The sequence below is a fragment of the Carassius gibelio genome, chromosome B3 (assembly GCF_023724105.1).
Source record: "Carassius gibelio isolate Cgi1373 ecotype wild population from Czech Republic chromosome B3, carGib1.2-hapl.c, whole genome shotgun sequence".
NCBI lineage: Eukaryota > Metazoa > Chordata > Actinopteri > Cypriniformes > Cyprinidae > Carassius > Carassius gibelio.
The window spans coordinates 32,589,827-32,607,145 of record NC_068398.1 but is presented as its reverse complement, the minus strand read 5'-3'; the positions used below and the strand labels follow the sequence as shown (position 1 = coordinate 32,607,145).

The following is a 17,319-nucleotide window of genomic DNA, read 5'->3' as shown; positions in this document are numbered from 1 at the left end:
CCTTCAAGCCGACAGACTGAAGTGGCTCGAATGGCGGGAGGGCTAGTGCTCCCAGCACCGTAGCCAGATCCCAGGATGGCATTGTCGGGGGGCGGGAGGGTTTTAGTCTTCTCGCGCCTCTCAAAAATCTGATCACTAGATCGTGTTTCCCAACTGAGCGCCCGTCAATAGCAGCGTGAAAAGCTGAGATAGCTGCAACGTAAACCTTAAGCGTAGAGGGCATATTGCCGCCATCCATTCGTTGTTGCAGAAAATCCAAAATGTCAGACACGGGGCAGCTTTCCGGGTCCCGACCATTCGATTCACACCACCTCTCAAAGACTGCCCATTTACAAGAGTACAGGCGTCTCGTAGAAGGGGCTCGTGCCTCCGCAATCGTGTACATCACGTGGTGAGACAACGAACACGGGTTTACTGGTTCCCGCACACCAGTATCATATGGGTGCCATATCGAGGCGTCTGCCTGAGACAGGAGATCTCGTCTCAGCGGGATCGGCCACGGGGGAGCTGTTAGTATTTCTAGAAGATCGGGGAGCGACTAATAACACTGACGCTTTCTCCTCTCTGATTTTGTGCAGCACTTGTGACAAAATCTTTAGCGGGGGAAATGCATACAGACGAGCATTTGGCCACGGCATTGTGAGTGCATCCCCGCCCAGGGGAGAGCGTGACAGCGAGAAGAACAGAGGGCAATGCGTGTTCTCCTCTGTCGCGAACAGGTCCACCTCCGCTTTCCCAAACTGTTCCCAGATCAGCCTCACTGTCCCAGGGTTCAGTCTCCATTCTCCGTGAGGAATCACGTTCCTTGACAGCATATCCGCGCCACTGTTCAGGCATCCCGGAACGTGCGCTGCTCGAATGGAGAGCAGATGATGATCGGCCCACAGTAAAAGGCGTGCTGCCTGACTGTACAGGGCTTTCGAGCGTACTCCGCCCTGGCGGTTTATGTACGATACCACTGTCATGTTGTCTGTGCGAATCAACACGTGGTGCCCCCTGATTTGCGTCATAAAACTCTGAAGGGCTAAAGAAACCGCTCTCAGCTCGAGGCGATTTATGTGCCACGTTCTCTCCGATTCTGTCCAGTGGCCCGAAGCCGGTAAGCCATTGCAGTGAGCTCCCCAGCCCGTCGTCGACGCGTCCGTCGTGACCACTTTCCGCCGCGTGACCAGACCCATCTGGACGCCGCGCTGGTAGAAGTCGGTGTTCTGCCATGGTTTTAGCGTGCTTTTTTTTTGAGCAGCGCCCTCCTGTCCGCATCCTTCAGCTCAGTGAGAGTAAGCCACAGGTGCCGGTGGAGCACAACCATGTAGCCCATGCTCCGTCCGATCGCCTGGGCCGTCTTCTTTGTGGCTTTGAGCGCGAAATCCGTTACTGCGCGTAAATCTTTAAACGCCTCCGGATCCGCCCCGCCCTCGTCCAGGGATTTCAGAAGCTGTGCCTGAAAAACTTGGAGCACTGCCATCGTGTGCAGAGCAGAGATTGCTTCTCCCGAGGCCGCGTACGCTTTGTCCGCTACGTGTGCGGTCAAACGACAGGGCCTTGACGGCAGCGTGGCACCTGTCTTCAGGGAAGCAGAGGAGGGGCAGAGGTGCGCAGCGATGGATTCCTCGACGGGCGGAATGCGCGTGTATCCACGGGCTTCCGCTCCATCGACTTTGGTGAAAATTTCTGACCCACCAGCGTGAGCGCGAGCCGATTGGGGCGCAGCCACGCCTTAGCGACCTCGTCGTGCAGGTCTGGGAGGAATGGGGCTCGTTTCCTCGGAGCAGCAGCTCGGCGGCCCGAGTAAAAGAACCAAGAATCCATCTTGCTCTTAGCTGGTTCGTCGGGGGATTCCCACTCTAAACCCAGACCACTCACGGCCTTAGTGAGAATCCGGACGAGTTCATCCTGGAATGCAGCGTGTCCCTCCACTTCAGAGCGCTCCTCCGGAGAGCGGGCCCAGTCCTTCTCGGACGTTGTTAGGGACAGTGCCTCGTCAAAATTGTCGCCCCCCGCCGCACCGAATGAAATAATCTCCGATGCTCCAGCGGCAGGTTGAAGACCCTCCTCCAAGCACATTGGAGAGCGGGGGGGAGGTGAATCGCGCCAATCCGCGTGGTCGCCCACGTGCGGCTGTCATCCCACCAGCGGCTCGCTGGCGGCGGTGGGACATTGCCGAGAGAAATCACCGAGGGCGATTTTCTTCCGGGCCCTAAGCAGCCGCACTGTGGTCTGTTCGTGCTGATGGTAAGCTGTGAATTACCGATTCTGAGCAGTTATGGTAATGGCAAAGTTTAGTTTAGTTTACATGCAGTATTTAGATGAATACAGTCTAGTGTTATCTGTACGGTACAGTAAATTGTCAGTAAATTATAATATTTCAATTTTCTCAATGGTATTTGTTGTCTGTTTCAGTATGCACTCTATTTGCCCTGTACTGGACATTTGACTTTAGCCAGGTGATGACCTCAAATTTTCTTTTGGAAGGTTTTCCTTTTTTATATATTTATTTTCTTCCAGAAGTTTTTCGAATGCATTCTCATTTTTTATTTTGTGTTTTGTCTGTTAGGATGACATCCCTCAGCTCCAAAGGTGATGGTGTCATTTGCTTTTGCAAAACATGTCACATCTAAGGTACACACAACTGGTTAATAAAATGGATTTAAACTACCCAGACACACTAAATGTTTCCTCCTAGAATGTTAAGCAGTAACAAAACTTTGGAGAGGCCACAATGTTGAATGTTTAGAAAAGTGTTGAATGCTTTGAGTGGTTGGAAATACTAAAAAGATGCTCTACAAATGGTCCATTTACCTAACCTTTGAGTCTACCTTGAGTCCACCATCACCAAACAGCCAGCTAGTACGGAAACTGTGATGGTTCAAGATGACAGTGATGAGGTCAAAACTTTTCTTCTTTTTTTTGTGAAAATAATTATAGTAATTTTAGATTTACCCCACAAACACAGTTTATTTTGTACTTTCAACAGAAGATCGCAGAGGAACTGAAGAGGAACATACGGGACATTGGTGTGGCATGGTGCTGGGTTCAGAGCCACTGTGAGCTGAGCTGTTCCATGGAGAGGTGACAGAGCCTGAATTTCTCCAGATGGACGGAGAAAAACAGTCTAATATGATCAAAGACTACCTGAAAGGAGAGAGTGAGAAAGCAAGGGATGCCTGTGTGTTTGTCTTTGACAATCGCGAGGATATGGAAATATTCTTATTAAAATGTGTTGATGAACAGAGGCTGGAAGTCAATGCCATGTTTCTGGGAGATATTTAATTTATAATAATTTATTTACTCTACATCGTTGAATATTATTGTTTTGTGAAATAAATATAACAATACCCAGTGAAAAAAGGGATGTCTTTTTATTGATCTTTATGCATCCGTAGGATTTGCACACATTTTTGTATATATTTGTGTTGATGGAAAAAGGCCCAAAAGTCAATGCCATGTTACTTCCATAATCGATCAAAGCAACCAATGACTTAAGCCTATGTATGTGTAGCTTAGTCTATATAGAGAACCATCAATCCTATCATGCAAATGTAGTTGCTCTTTTTTGCGGGGTGATAAACTTTTTTTCCATGCACATATAAAATATTTTAGTTTGTAGATCATAATTGTTCTTGTATATAATTAAAAGGAAAATAAAAATACTTAAAACCAAATGAAGTATATAAATTTGCCAAAGTCAGGAATATTTTTTTATTTAAAATAAAAGAAATATGAAAAATAAACACATTTAAAAAATAAAAAAATAAAGAGGGGAGGATTCCAGTTATTGCATAGCACCCATATATATCCTTAAAATAGTGATATGATCACTAACGTTCCCAACATATTTTTAGAGAATTAGATAATTAAAAATGCCTTAAACAAAATTGTCTTTGATATTGTCTAAGGTATGTTACAATCGATCATAAAATATGTGAATTTGTCATTACATAATCGAACAGCGAAAGGTATAAATATTTTATTAATTTGCCCAAGTATAATCAACCAATGCAGTCGTTTTACCGGCTGTTTGGATGAATTTATTTCCATACATTAGAGATGTGGCCTAGGTTTAATTTGTACTATTTAAATTGATCTAATACAAGTTATTTAACCTGTATTAGTAAAACGAAAATTAACATAATATAATTTGATCCCCGAAACTACATACTTCCGCCATTTTTGCACATGCGCACAACACATAGTTGTTGTTCACCTGGCACCACCCGATGACATATTTTTACGTATGGCAGAGGCGTGGGGTCTGACGTCACACTTGGATGTGGGCGGGGTTGGATGTCCACCGCAGTTCTGCAAAAGCCTACAGTATATTTAGCATGCCCATGCAACAGGTGCACACACTAACTTGTGCGCACATTGTTAATTACATGTATTTTGATTGTTTTTGTTGCCAAATTGATAAGGAACACAAAAAACTATTAAACTAAACAATTACACCTGCCTATCTGTTTGACTGACAGTTTTGAGCACTGAGATAGCATTGACTTGTAATAAAACGTGTTCAACATAAACATTTAATTTTAAAAGTAGCTTAGATTTAGCAAGCTACTGTTGATGTAGCTTAGCTTGCTACATTTCCAAGGGGGTAGCTTCAGTCTAGTGAAGCTTTATTTACTGTAGAGTAACTGTAGCTTAGCTCACTACACAGCAAAAAACGTTGGGTTGTTTTTTTAACCCAACCGTTGGGTTACACATATTGGGTCAATGTGCTGGGTTATCTTAAAATTTGTTGGGTAATTTTTTTTCATCGTTGGGTTATTTTTAGTTATAACCCAACTGTTGGGTTAAATATGTTTCCTGCTTCACTCCTGTTCAAATGTTAACGGTCCAGTCAGAGACTCAGCGCGGACAACAGCGGCAGCCTGCCTGATTATGAAGGGTAAGTAACTGTTAAAACCCTTGTGCGGTCTTCGGTCATTTCTGACCGGAATATTTTACGTTTTGAAATGTTAAAAATCACAGCTTCATCGGAATGATATGAAATGCGGTGACCTTCATGGCATTTGGGGTGTGAACACACAAAAAAATTGAGGGCATGATTCGAACAGTCTAAGTGGGTGTAAAAAAAATAGTAACACTCATGGTCTTCGGTCAAAAATGACCGTCCATAGGAAATGAATGGGAAATAGACAAAAATACAACAATTCAGAGAATATTTGTTTACACAATCTACAAATCGATCACAAAACTGAAAAAAAGTGCACAGCAGTGAAGGGATGACACTATAAAACATCAAGAGTGTGATATTGACACATCCAATCACACACAGATGCACACACACACACACAAACACACACACACACACACACATACTTACACATAGACACCTATGAACTACTGTGTCTGTAACACAGAGCAAAGTTTTGAGAATGTGAAATCCATTCAATAATTCAGTCATAATGCAGAGAAAATCTAACAGCAGTGAAGGTATGACACTCTAAATAATCACATACACACACACACGCGCGCGCACACACGCACACACCTATGACCTGCTGTCTGTAAAACAGCGATGAGAAGCAAGCGCTGCCTCTTGGGTTTGTCAGTGCACTTAGAAACTCAGACTTGGTCCTTTGCACCATTCTGAGGATTCTTATTTTTTATTTTTTTGCAGGAGCTCTGTGCCATTGAACAATATGTTCAGGTTTGATTGCAATCATAATGCAAAAACTTTAATGCAAATAATGCATGAAATCATTATTTATAACAGAATAAATATAAAAAAAATATACAAAAAGTACTCTTTAGAATGTATTAATATATATTCAAGTCCACTACTTAATATGAGTAAGCAATTATGTCTAAAAACAAAAAGGGAATTCACAAGCCTCTCTATAGATTCCTATACTGGTAATAAGTGGTTGCACCATGCACTTACATGTTTTTCTTTCTTTGCTCTGACCAGGTGGCGCTAAAAAATCTTCAAAAAAAATGTATTTGAAAGGCCTAGTCTCTGGTTTAATCTGAAATACAACATTAATTCGAAAATAATTTAGAAAAATTAGAAAAAAAAATTATGTACTATTTTCTATGAGAAAATTTGTTCATAATTATTGCATAAATATGAATTAATACCTTAAAATTTTCTCAAAATACAAAAGAAAAAAGAAAAAATATTATTGAATAAAAATATATTCCACTGATTTTACTGGGGGGCAAAAAAGTTACATTTTAGGTGTCCGGTCACTTATGACCGTGAAGACCCTGAGTGTGACTCCCAAATGAGGGCCGCACAAGGGCTAATATAATCGTATGATGTATAAAACTGTCATAACATTAAGTAATGTGTCTGATGCGTTAATTCTTGTTTTTTTTACACGTTAAAAAAGTTTTAATTCCCTTTAGTCCGTTTGTTTCCCCCAGATAATCAGATCGATAGTAAATGAATGTTATTCCTGTTTGTTCGCCAGTATTAATACACTAAAAGATTAGCTGCAAAAAATGTTTAGACAAGTATTACTTAAAGTTAATAAAAATGTTAGAAAAGCCGCACGGACCATTTATCGGATCGGACCAGTGAAAGAAGCTGCTCGAGCTGAGCTCACACACATTAGTCATGCGACAGACAGCAGACTCCGCGAGAATCGTTTGAATGAACCTGCAATTTTCTGTTATAAACTTTCAAAACCCAGACTAAAGAAAAGCGCGCAGTTGTGAGGTAATCCGCTCTTTCAGCGAAAATGTATACCAGTGCCCCAAATTTACATAACGTTAAAGTGTAACTAAACCCCTGGTCAGAGCTTGACTCCACCCACTGACAATATTTGAAAAATGCTGAAAAGTGGGCAGATCACAGCAGAGATAAAGGGGATGAACCGAGGGTGGGGCTGAGCGAGAGCGGCGTGAACCTGAGACCCGCAGTGACGGATTGATTGACAGCTGCTGTCAGAGAAGCTAAAATGGAGAGTGACTGTAATGACGCAAGTAGCTATAGCTTTGCAACAGAGCGATCATTTGAAGTTGAGGACTTTTCTCACCTACCTTCATCTGAAGTGGAGGATGTCGAGGTGTTTGTTCATATCAATTTGAGCAACTGGCTCAAACTGCGGTCTTAACTCCCGCACCACGTCGCTTTTCAGCGCGAGCTGTGTGGAGAAGCCCATCTCCACCTCCATTGCGTTGGAGAAGCAATCCCGCGTAAAATGCAGTTTGCACACTCCAGCTCTAGGCGGGAACTCACGGTCTTCCAGGCCAAGTGCATGCAATCACTGGCGCCTAATTTTAAAGTCTGCTGGAAAACTATGCAGTCCAGCAGTGCTGTCGCAACCAGCAACACTACACCTACGTACCACCATCCTGACCACTGTACTAAATACAGATAAATCTACGCTAACTTGAAGATCTAAATAACTATATAATTGATATGCTAAATAGATGCTATATTAGTCTAACCTGATCGTTTTCAATACTCGCAATTCCAAAAGTGATTTTGACGGAACAAGATGGTTTTATACTGCCAGGGGCGTGGTAGCTCGTACCAAGGGGCGTGGTGAGCTGGAAACTGCTTACGTCACCTGCCACCGCTTACGTCACTTGCCACCGCAACATCCAATAGGAAAAATCAACTGCAGTAGCCACCGTTCAACCTGAAGAGGGCAGCACTCAGACGTTTTTACACCATATATTGTAGAATTAAAACACTTCATACTCAAATGTCAAAAAAGTTACTTGAAACAATGAACAGCACTAATAAAGCCCCATTATTATAGATCATTAACGAAACAAAGTTGGTTTAGGGTTTAGTTACTCTTTAACGTTACTCCTACAACCAACCTTTAAGAGGGGAGCGTAAAACAGAAGCCATATTCGTCTTAGCGCACCAGCACTAATTAATTGTACTGTAAAAGTGTTTTTATGATTTATTGCATCTATTAGAATACCCTATAATTACAGCAGTTTCTCTTATGAAGCTAGATTGATTGAGATGGTTTTTAAATTTGTTGTACTAAATGTGTTTATACTTATGTTTTAGACAATGGACTTTTTTGTGAAGGAAAAAATGCAACAATAGAATTTCTGCCTGTTAACTGAAACATTTCAAGGTAAGTAATCTATTTAAATTAATGATACACAAGTTTTTAAATTTTACTTAGACCTATGACTTCCAAAAATTATGAAAAAGGACAAATGAGGTGAAATAAGTGTATTGTTGCATTCTGTCCAAGAAAGCTTCCTTTCATTTACTACTTTTGTTCCTCCCTACAAGTCCAAATCAGTCAAAGGGTAAAGGGTGGAAAAATTTACTCACATTAGCCGCAGTGAAAGGAATGAGGGAGTGAAAACTGGTTTAGTATGTCTCTTAGTGCAAATGATAGTAGATCCCCACAAAGACTGTAACAATTTAAACTGTGAGCTTATTTTTTTTTTTAACTTGTGCTTTCTCTGTACTTTTTTAATTTAAAGGCCTTTGTGCAGACATTGTCCCATAACTGTCACTGCCCACCTGTGGGACGCTTGGCACTCTTTTTTGTTGTTGTTTTTTTCTCTATCAAATCTTTTAGTAATCATCATGAATCATATATCATTTGAAAGCTTAGAAGCCCAAGATTCATCCTGTGAAAACCATTTTGAAATCGGACATTGCTTTACCATGGAAATGGTCCTTTAAAATCTAATGGCGGTCACCTCCCCCTTAGTGGGCAGGGCCAGGTGTCATAAAACATAATGCATTACAGTCTTCTAGAACCAAAACTTTTTATAATCTTGGCAACAAACATATCATCGGAAAGGTCTGAATCTCAGTATTTCATATTTGGTGGTTATTTTGAGATAGAAGTAAAATTCACAGAAAAATCTAGAGAAAAATTCATTATGCAAAATTCAAAATAGTTTTGATGGAACCCAGTGGCTGTTTGTGGTATGACGCCCTAAATAAAATCTCAGAGGAACCTCAATTTTTTTCATATCAACTTCAAATTTATAACATCACTTATTTAGACACAAGGCTTAAATTTTCTACCAATTTTAGAGTAAAACCTGTTATGTAAAATATTTATAATAAATAAAGTAAAATAAAATTAATATAGCGTATATTATTTACAGTAATTTAAACTTCTATAACTTTTTGATACTTACATTTTTTGAAAGAATTCCACTTTTGCCAAAATCTGCTCATTGTTTTCTTTAAAAAGAGACCAACCTTATGTTTATATTCCAAAGTGTTCATAAATTACAGCAATTTTAGTTTGGATAGTGCACTTTAATGCCTATTCAAAAAATGGGGGGTTACAGTTAAGGGGTTAAAATCCTTCCTGCCATCTGCACCATACCACACAAATGGAAAAATGGTGTGCACATCATACACGGAAACGAAGCGGTCCTTCATTGTCATTCAACCTGTAAGTAAAAGCAACACTTAAAATTACAGTGCCCTGTGTGGTCAAGTCACCTTTATTTATTTTGTATAAGACACACGTTGTACAATACTAATAGTTCCAAGAAGATATTTTGAATAAAAAACAGAATTTTCATTTTTGGGTGAATTATCACTTTAACCAATTTACATTTGCTATAGCTTTTAACTCATTTAAATTCGCTCATTTGTAAAGTGAGTGTATCAATGAAATATCATCACAATGCATGTTAACTGAACTTTTGTTTTTATTATTATTATTTTAAGGCTGGCACTAATTAGTGCTGTACTTGAATCACGAGACAAGACAGAATCCACATGTCCTGGTGCTTGGTGACAAGGAAAACTCCTCCCAAGATTTTATTATTTTAAACGGGGAGGCGATGGAACAGAAGACGATACTACAAGCAGTCGATCTGTGTTTTAAACTTTTCTTTGTATATTACATCTACTTCCCAAAGCCCTCTGCTCATATTTGAGAGTTTTTGTAACACACAGTCTTTAATAGTTTCTTCTGCACACTGTCTCCTCCTTAAAAACTTTGTATTTAGTAATCAGTAAAAAAACTTTTTTTTATTTTATTGATCATCAGTAGGTCCAGCAGTATATTTTTTATTATTACTTGATTTTATGATTATTTTTTGTTTTATTATATTTTTTGTTAATTTTATTTGAAAGTCGAAATATTTGCCAAGTGTGGTAACCCATATTCGGAATTGGTGCTCTGCATTTAACCAATCCAAGTGCACACACACACAGCAGTCAGAAGTGAACACACATCCAGTGTCCGGAGAGCAACTGGAGGTTCAGTGCCTTGCTCAAGTGCACTTCACCCATGGGTATTGAAGGGGAAAAGAGAGCACTGTTCATTCACGCCCTCCACCTACAACTCCTGCCAGCACCGAGACTCAAACATGTGACTTTTGGGTTACAGGTCCAACTCTCTAACCATTAGGCCACAGCTGTGAACTGTATTTGCACGTTTGTGTGTTTTGATATGAATATGAATTGACACATTTGTACATCTTGAAAATGTCAGTTGTATTTTTACATGTTCTTGTATATTTAAATAAAATATTTTAAAATATATTTGTAAATGTGTTATTTGCATATTAAAATAAAATCTGTAAGTTACAACAAAGTAGTTTCAAAATATGGTTGTATTAAGTAATTTTTAATAAAAATACTGATGTTAATTAATATAAATAATTAACTCAACTGTTGGGTAACTTTTAACCCAACAGGATTTTAACCCAATGGGTTGGGTTGAAATAACCCATAGATGGGAAGGTGCTATACCAACCCATAGTTGGGTTACTCGTTGGGTTATTTTTACGTTGGGTAACATTTTTTAGTGTGTACATTTTCTTGGTAGCTTGCCCAACACTGATTATTTATTTCTTTATTTTTAAATATATTACCTGTTTTCGTCTTTGTATCTCGTATTAATGTACAACTATAATGTTTAAGGCTAATTTATAGTATAGGGCTGTAATCTACCCAAATATTTATTTTAAGTATTGACAAAATATTCACATATTATCCACACACTGTATCAAACAAGTACAACAATAACATATAATAACATAAACTATGCTTTAAAACGCCGATTAGTTAAAGCGTCGTAAGCTATGACGTGTTAGTTTACCTGAAGTAACTTTGGCACAGCAACGTTAAGTAAAAATCTGCTCGTGTTTGATCAAACTGTTTAGTGTTTGAGTTCGTATGAGGTCATTTTTTTACGGAAATGCTCCGTAATGATATTAAAAGTTTCAAGCTTTTTAACAAACTTACCGCAACCAGCGAAGACATTTTTTACCTGGAATCTTCTAATGGAGCCTGGTGCTCTGCTACTGCTTTCGGTTTCTTTCAGAGACTGGTTTGCAGGGTTGCCAGGTTTTCACAAGAAAAACCGTCCAATCCCTTAACAAAACTAGCCCATTCTCGTTTCGAGGGTATCCCCACTTAATTGTTTTTGGGGGGTTCTCATGACAAAATTCGCGTGTATAAATATCATGTTATTGGAGTCGCTACCCACGGCCATGAAAAACAATCGCGGCAATAGTGTTCAAAAATAGTGTTTTTTGTAATGCATTCACTGTAAAATGTATAATGATATATATATTAAATATTTTATTTATGTATATGTTAATTGTTATATTAACATAACGGAAGGTTTATTTATTTATTATTTATTTATTTTTTTTTATTTTTTTGAGCGTGTCCCCTTGGAGTACGGCAGACTGCGAAGCTCATACTCTGTGTTTAGGGAGCGGCTGAAATGACTGTAATCATAATATGTGTGGTTTGTCCTGGTGACAGTAGGCTAATGCTTATAATGCATGAGACTGATGCCCAGTGGAAACGAGGTTGAGAACCACTGGATTACTACATATGACTATATCAAACATTTATTTTACGGATTAACAAAATATTCACATATTATCCACACACTGTATCAAATAGGACCTGTAACATATTGTATATGTTATACATATGAGTTTATGAGGACATCTAGTGGTCATCTGATATAATGACATCCAGAGTCACGTGTGTATTCTTGGTTACTGAAAGGAGTTGAATAAAGTTAAGTGATGCAGCTCATGTTCGTCTGTCAGTCTATAGAACAGAACAAGACCAACAGTAGCATAAAATAGCATAAATACCATATGCTTTAAAAACGTTTAGTAAAAACGTTGTATGACGTGTTAGTTTACTTGAAGTAGCACGTAAGTAAAAATCCGCTCTTGTTTGATAAAACTGTAAAGTGTTTGAGTTCGTCTGAGGTCTGTTTAGACTGAAATTTTCCGTATTGATATTACAGGTTTGAAACGTTTTAACAAACTTACCGTGACCTGCGAAGACGTTTTGTTCTTGAATCTTATAAAATGGAGTCCAGTGCTCTGTTAGCTGACCGATATAAAGTTGGTTCGACGTTTGATGTTGGATGTTAGACAGATATTCAGCCGAGAAAAAAATCTATAAATTCTTAGTGGATGAGTGTAATTGTATAAAAATGGCTTATCTGAAAAGCAATAGAACGTAGAACTGAACACACATCGCAGTTTAATTGTTTTAATTCTCCTCAATTTGTTGCAACACATAAAGTCTTCAGCAGCAGCGCCCTAGCACTTAGGCCAGCTAAGGACCGTCTACAAAGTACATGATGATAATAATAATAATAAAAAATGGAATGGAATGTTTTTTCATAATTAACAAAACAAGGACAATTTGTGCACCCAAGGTCTTTGAATGATATAAAGACAAACACGTATAGTGCTCACTTGAATTTAAATAAGAAATATTTTAAACAAGATATTTGATAGTGGTCATTATTATATTATTACTATTACAGTTTTTCTCAATTGCTAAAACCCAATTTCTGAAACCTTGCGCCATTTTCTGAAAACACTGAACACAAAACCTCATCTTCAAGCACTATTAACAAAACCTCTGATTCGTCTTGCAAAAGGAAACTTTCGCCCTCAAAACAGTTTTACCTGTGTTCAAAATCAAACACTGCTCTCAAATCATTAACAAAGTGATCAAAATGATATACACTATCAAGCAGTCAGTAAACAATACAGCAAAAAGTAGAAAATACATTCTCTAGATTAAAAACGCATCTCTTTCGCCAAGCATTCGAATAATATATCTCTAAAAATGTGCATTCTTATTCTTTAGCTTGGGTTAAACTAATTAATTTTACTTTGTTGGATCAGCAGCTATGCTAATGATGTCTCTATTTGTTTCTATGTTTTGCCACAGCTAGAATTTACACAAGCTTCAGTCTGGATCCAGAACACCTGAGAAGAGATGATGCTGACCCTGATTCAACAAACAGAACTAACAAATATTGCTACATCGTCTGGCTGACTACGTCTTGTATAATTTTTTTCTGAAAAATCCTGTCATACGTGCACAAACTGACAGTCACCACTTATAAGCTACTACTTAATATTGTAGAAATGTAAGTTTCTGTAAAGTTGCATTGTAATGATTTGCAGTGTAAAAAGCGCTATACAAATAAACTTGAATTGAATTTTGAAAGTACATTTTTAATCTCAAATCAAAGTTAATATCTTTCCATCATTTGTCTTTTGATGAATGAAAACACATTGTATCACAGTAGCTAAAATGTATCAGAAATGACTACTCTGCTTTGCTCTTTGCTTGTTGTTGTTTTTTTGGTTCTTTATCCTTCTACCAATATTTTTACAGTACTGTACCCTGCATCTCATAAACTTGTCCTTGGTCTCTGTGATAATGTAATTATTGTTCTTTGTTGATATGAACCTGCAACCATTCAAAATCTATAGATCAGTTAGTACTGTTCACAAATGGAAAGCACAATGTTCAGGGCCAAACAATTTGTTTATTGTACAGTATACAGCCTACAATGTACTGTAATATAAAATCAGAAATCAAAGTGTCACGTGGGGGGTAAGGGATGAACTCAAACGCAGACAGGATGCACAAAACACAGGATTTATTATCAACAAAAAGGGCAAAACAAAACCCACGAGGGGGAAAACACCGACTAGGGCAAGGACAAATAATCTAACAAGACTAGGTAGACATGATAAACAAAAGACTCTTAACACAAGAACTCTAACTACAAGTAAACAATCACAAGACTCACGACGTATCTTCAAAGTGTCACAATAAGTAGCAAAGTGTAACAATAACACAATGAACCGCACCAGACAGAGAACACTAGGAGATATAAATAGGAAGACTAATGAAGACACAACAGGTGGCACAGGTAAGGCAATAATGAACAAACTAGGATAACAAGGGGGCGGGGCAAGGGAAACGAGACGACACAAGCACATGGCCCAAAGACAAAGCCATGTGCTTGTACACAAAACACGGGCCTGTCATGATCCTGCCTCAAGACTAGAGGAAAATCAGGACATGAAGGCAGAATCATGACACAAAGGAGTAAACATGTGATGATCAATGTGCTTCTTGTCTTTGGGCTGGGTCAGGCCAGAGCACTTCATCGATGTCACAAGCAATATTGTCCCCCCTGAGGCAACGGGGGAAGAAGTCTCTTGTGTGCCGTATCCAGCCCTGACATGATTCCTCACCTATATCAGCACAGGCTAAATCCATGGCTTGCAGCAAATTTACCCTTGTGTAGGGTTGTGTATCATAAACTTTCCATCTCCAAGAGGAGAAAAACTCCTCAATCGGATTCAGGAAAGGCGAGTATGGAGGGAGGTACAGGTTCATAAACTGCCCATTGATGTTAAACCATTCCCTTACCTGAGCAGCTCGGTGAAAACTGACATTGTCCCACACTATCACATACAGTATTGTTCAAAATAATAGCAGTACAATGTGACTAACCAGAATAATCAAGGTTTTTAGTATATTTTTTATTGCTACGTGGCAAACAAGTTACCAGTAGGTTCAGTAGATTCTCAGAAAACAAATGAGACCCAGCATTCATGATATGCACGCTCTTAAGGCTGTGCAATTGGGCAATTAGTTGAATTAGTTGAAAGGGGTGTGTTCAAAAAAATAGCAGTGTGGCATTCAATCACTGAGGTCATCAATTTTGTGAAGAAACAGGTGTGAATCAGGTGGCCCCTATTTAAGGATGAAGCCAACACTTGTTGAACATGCATTTGAAAGCTGAGGAAAATGGGTCGTTCAAGACATTGTTCAGAAGAACAGCGTACTTTGATTAAAAAGTTGATTAGAGAGGGGAAAACCTATAAAGAGGTGCAAAAAATGATAGGCTGTTCAGCTAAAATGATCTCCAATGCCTTAAAATGGAGAGCAAAACCAGAGAGACGTGGAAGAAAACGGAAGACAACCATCAAAATGGATAGAAGAATAACCAGAATGGCAAAGGCTCAGCCAATGATCACCTCCAGGATGATCAAAGACAGTCTGGAGTTACCTGTAAATACTGTGACAGTTAGAAGACGTCTGTGTGAAGCTAATCTATTTTCAAGAATCCCCCGCAAAGTCCCTCTGTTAAAAAAAAGGCATGTGCAGAAGAGGTTACAATTTGCCAAAGAACACATCAACTGGCCTAAAGAGAAATGGAGGAACATTTTGTGGACTGATGAGAGTAAAATTGTTCTTTTTGGGTCCAAGGGCCACAGGCAGTTTGTGAGACGACCCCCAAACTCTGAATTCAAGCCACAGTACACAGTGAAGACAGTGAAGCATGGAGGTGCAAGCATCATGATATGGGCATGTTTCTCCTACTATGGTGTTGGGCCTATTTATCGCATACCAGGGATCAAGGATCAGTTTGCATATGTTAAAATACTTGAAGAGGTCATGTTGCCCTATGCTGAAGAGGACATGCCCTTGAAATGGTTGTTTCAACAAGACAATGACCCAAAACACACTAGTAAACGGGCAAAGTCTTGGTTCCAAACCAACAAAATTTATGTTATGGAGTGGCCAGCCCAATCTCCAGACCTTAATCCAATTGAGAACTTGTGGGGTGATATCAAAAATGCTGTTTCTGAAGCAAAACCAAGAAATGTGAATGAATTGTGGAATGTTGTTAAAGAATCATGGAGTGGAATAACAGCTGAGAGGTGCCACAAGTTGGTTGACTCCATGCCACACAGATGTCAAGCAGTTTTAAAAAACTGTGGTCATACAACTAAATATTAGTTTAGTGATTCACAGGATTGCTAAATCCCAGAAAAAAAAAATGTTTGTACAAAATAGTTTTGAGTTTGTACAGTCAAAGGTAGACACTGCTATTTTTTTGAACACACCCCTTTCAACTAATTGCCCAATTGCACAGCCTTAAGAGCGTGCATATCATGAATGCTGGGTCTTGTTTGTTTTCTGACAATCTACTGAACCTACTGGTAACTTGTTTGCCACGTAGCAATAAAAAATATACTAAAAACCTTGATTATTCTGGTTAGTCACATTGTACTGCTATTATTTTGAACAAGACTGTAGGTGAGAATGGGATTCTCATTTAGCTCTTGACCCTGCTGCTATTGAACCTGCTGCTCAAATAAATAATCTCTTAGATTTGCAATAAATCTAAGAAGAAGCTGGGTATTATATGACCCGAGTGTGACATGGTGATGCAGAACACCATGGTTGCTGACAGATTAGACAAACATTTTGATGATGGTTTTAGCCACAGAATTATAATAGAACTCATACTATTGAAAATGAAACCAATACATCATTTAGAACTAGATGAAGGGGAGGGTATCACACCCGAGGCAGTGAAGGAATTACGGCGAGCAAGGGATTTGGCGCTACGTGCTACCAAACATACTGCTCGAGCAGTGGGCCGTTCCATGGCTAGTTTGATTACGGTTGAGCGCCACCTGTGGCTTAATCTCACCGACATCAAAGAAAAGGATAAATCTTTCCTCGTGGATGCCCCTGTTTCTAAGGACGGTTTCAGGGTTTTACAGCCGTTATTTTGTGGTACCAAAAAAAGACGGCGGGTTGCGACCCATTCTGGATTTACGCTGTTTGAATCTTGCACTCAGGCCGAGCAAATTCAAGATGTTGACGGTAAAGTCTATTTTGTCTCAGATTCAACCAAATGACTGGTTTGTCACGAACGAACTGAAGGATGCATACCTCAATATTTAGATCATCAAGAGACACAGGAAGTTCCTCAGATTCACTTTAGAGGGCAAAGCGTATCAGTACAGCGTTCTTCCCTTTGGCTTAGCTCTGGCTCCCCGTACTTTTTCAAAATGCATGGACGCAGCTCTGGCCCTGTTGTGGCTCCAGGACGTTCGCGTTTTCAACTATTTAGATGATTAGCTGGTGTTAGCGCAATCACAGACTCAAGCACACTCTCATCGGGATCTTGTGCTGAATCATTTAAACAGCCTGGGCTTATGCACGAATTTCCAGAAAAGTGTTTTAATTTCCTCTCAACGGATAACCTTTCTGGGAATAGACTTGGACTCTCACGCGATGACAGCAAAACTTTCTCT

General features: G+C 39.3%; 1 protein-coding gene across 12 annotated transcripts in view; it reads right to left on the bottom strand.

Annotated features, from left to right (window-relative positions):
- The window catches only part of LOC127953119 (NACHT, LRR and PYD domains-containing protein 12), a 179,265-nt gene that overhangs the window by 41,737 nt on the left and 120,209 nt on the right, over nt 1-17,319 (bottom strand). For 3 of the 12 annotated variants that reach the window (XM_052552050.1, XM_052552048.1, XM_052552054.1), the window contains exon 1: nt 11,156-11,233. The exons of the other annotated variants lie outside the window; for them this stretch is intronic. The gene's annotated coding sequence lies outside the window, so the exon portion shown is untranslated. Of the gene's footprint in view, nt 1-11,155; nt 11,234-17,319 lie in introns of those variants that run through there. 12 annotated transcript variants of the gene reach the window in all.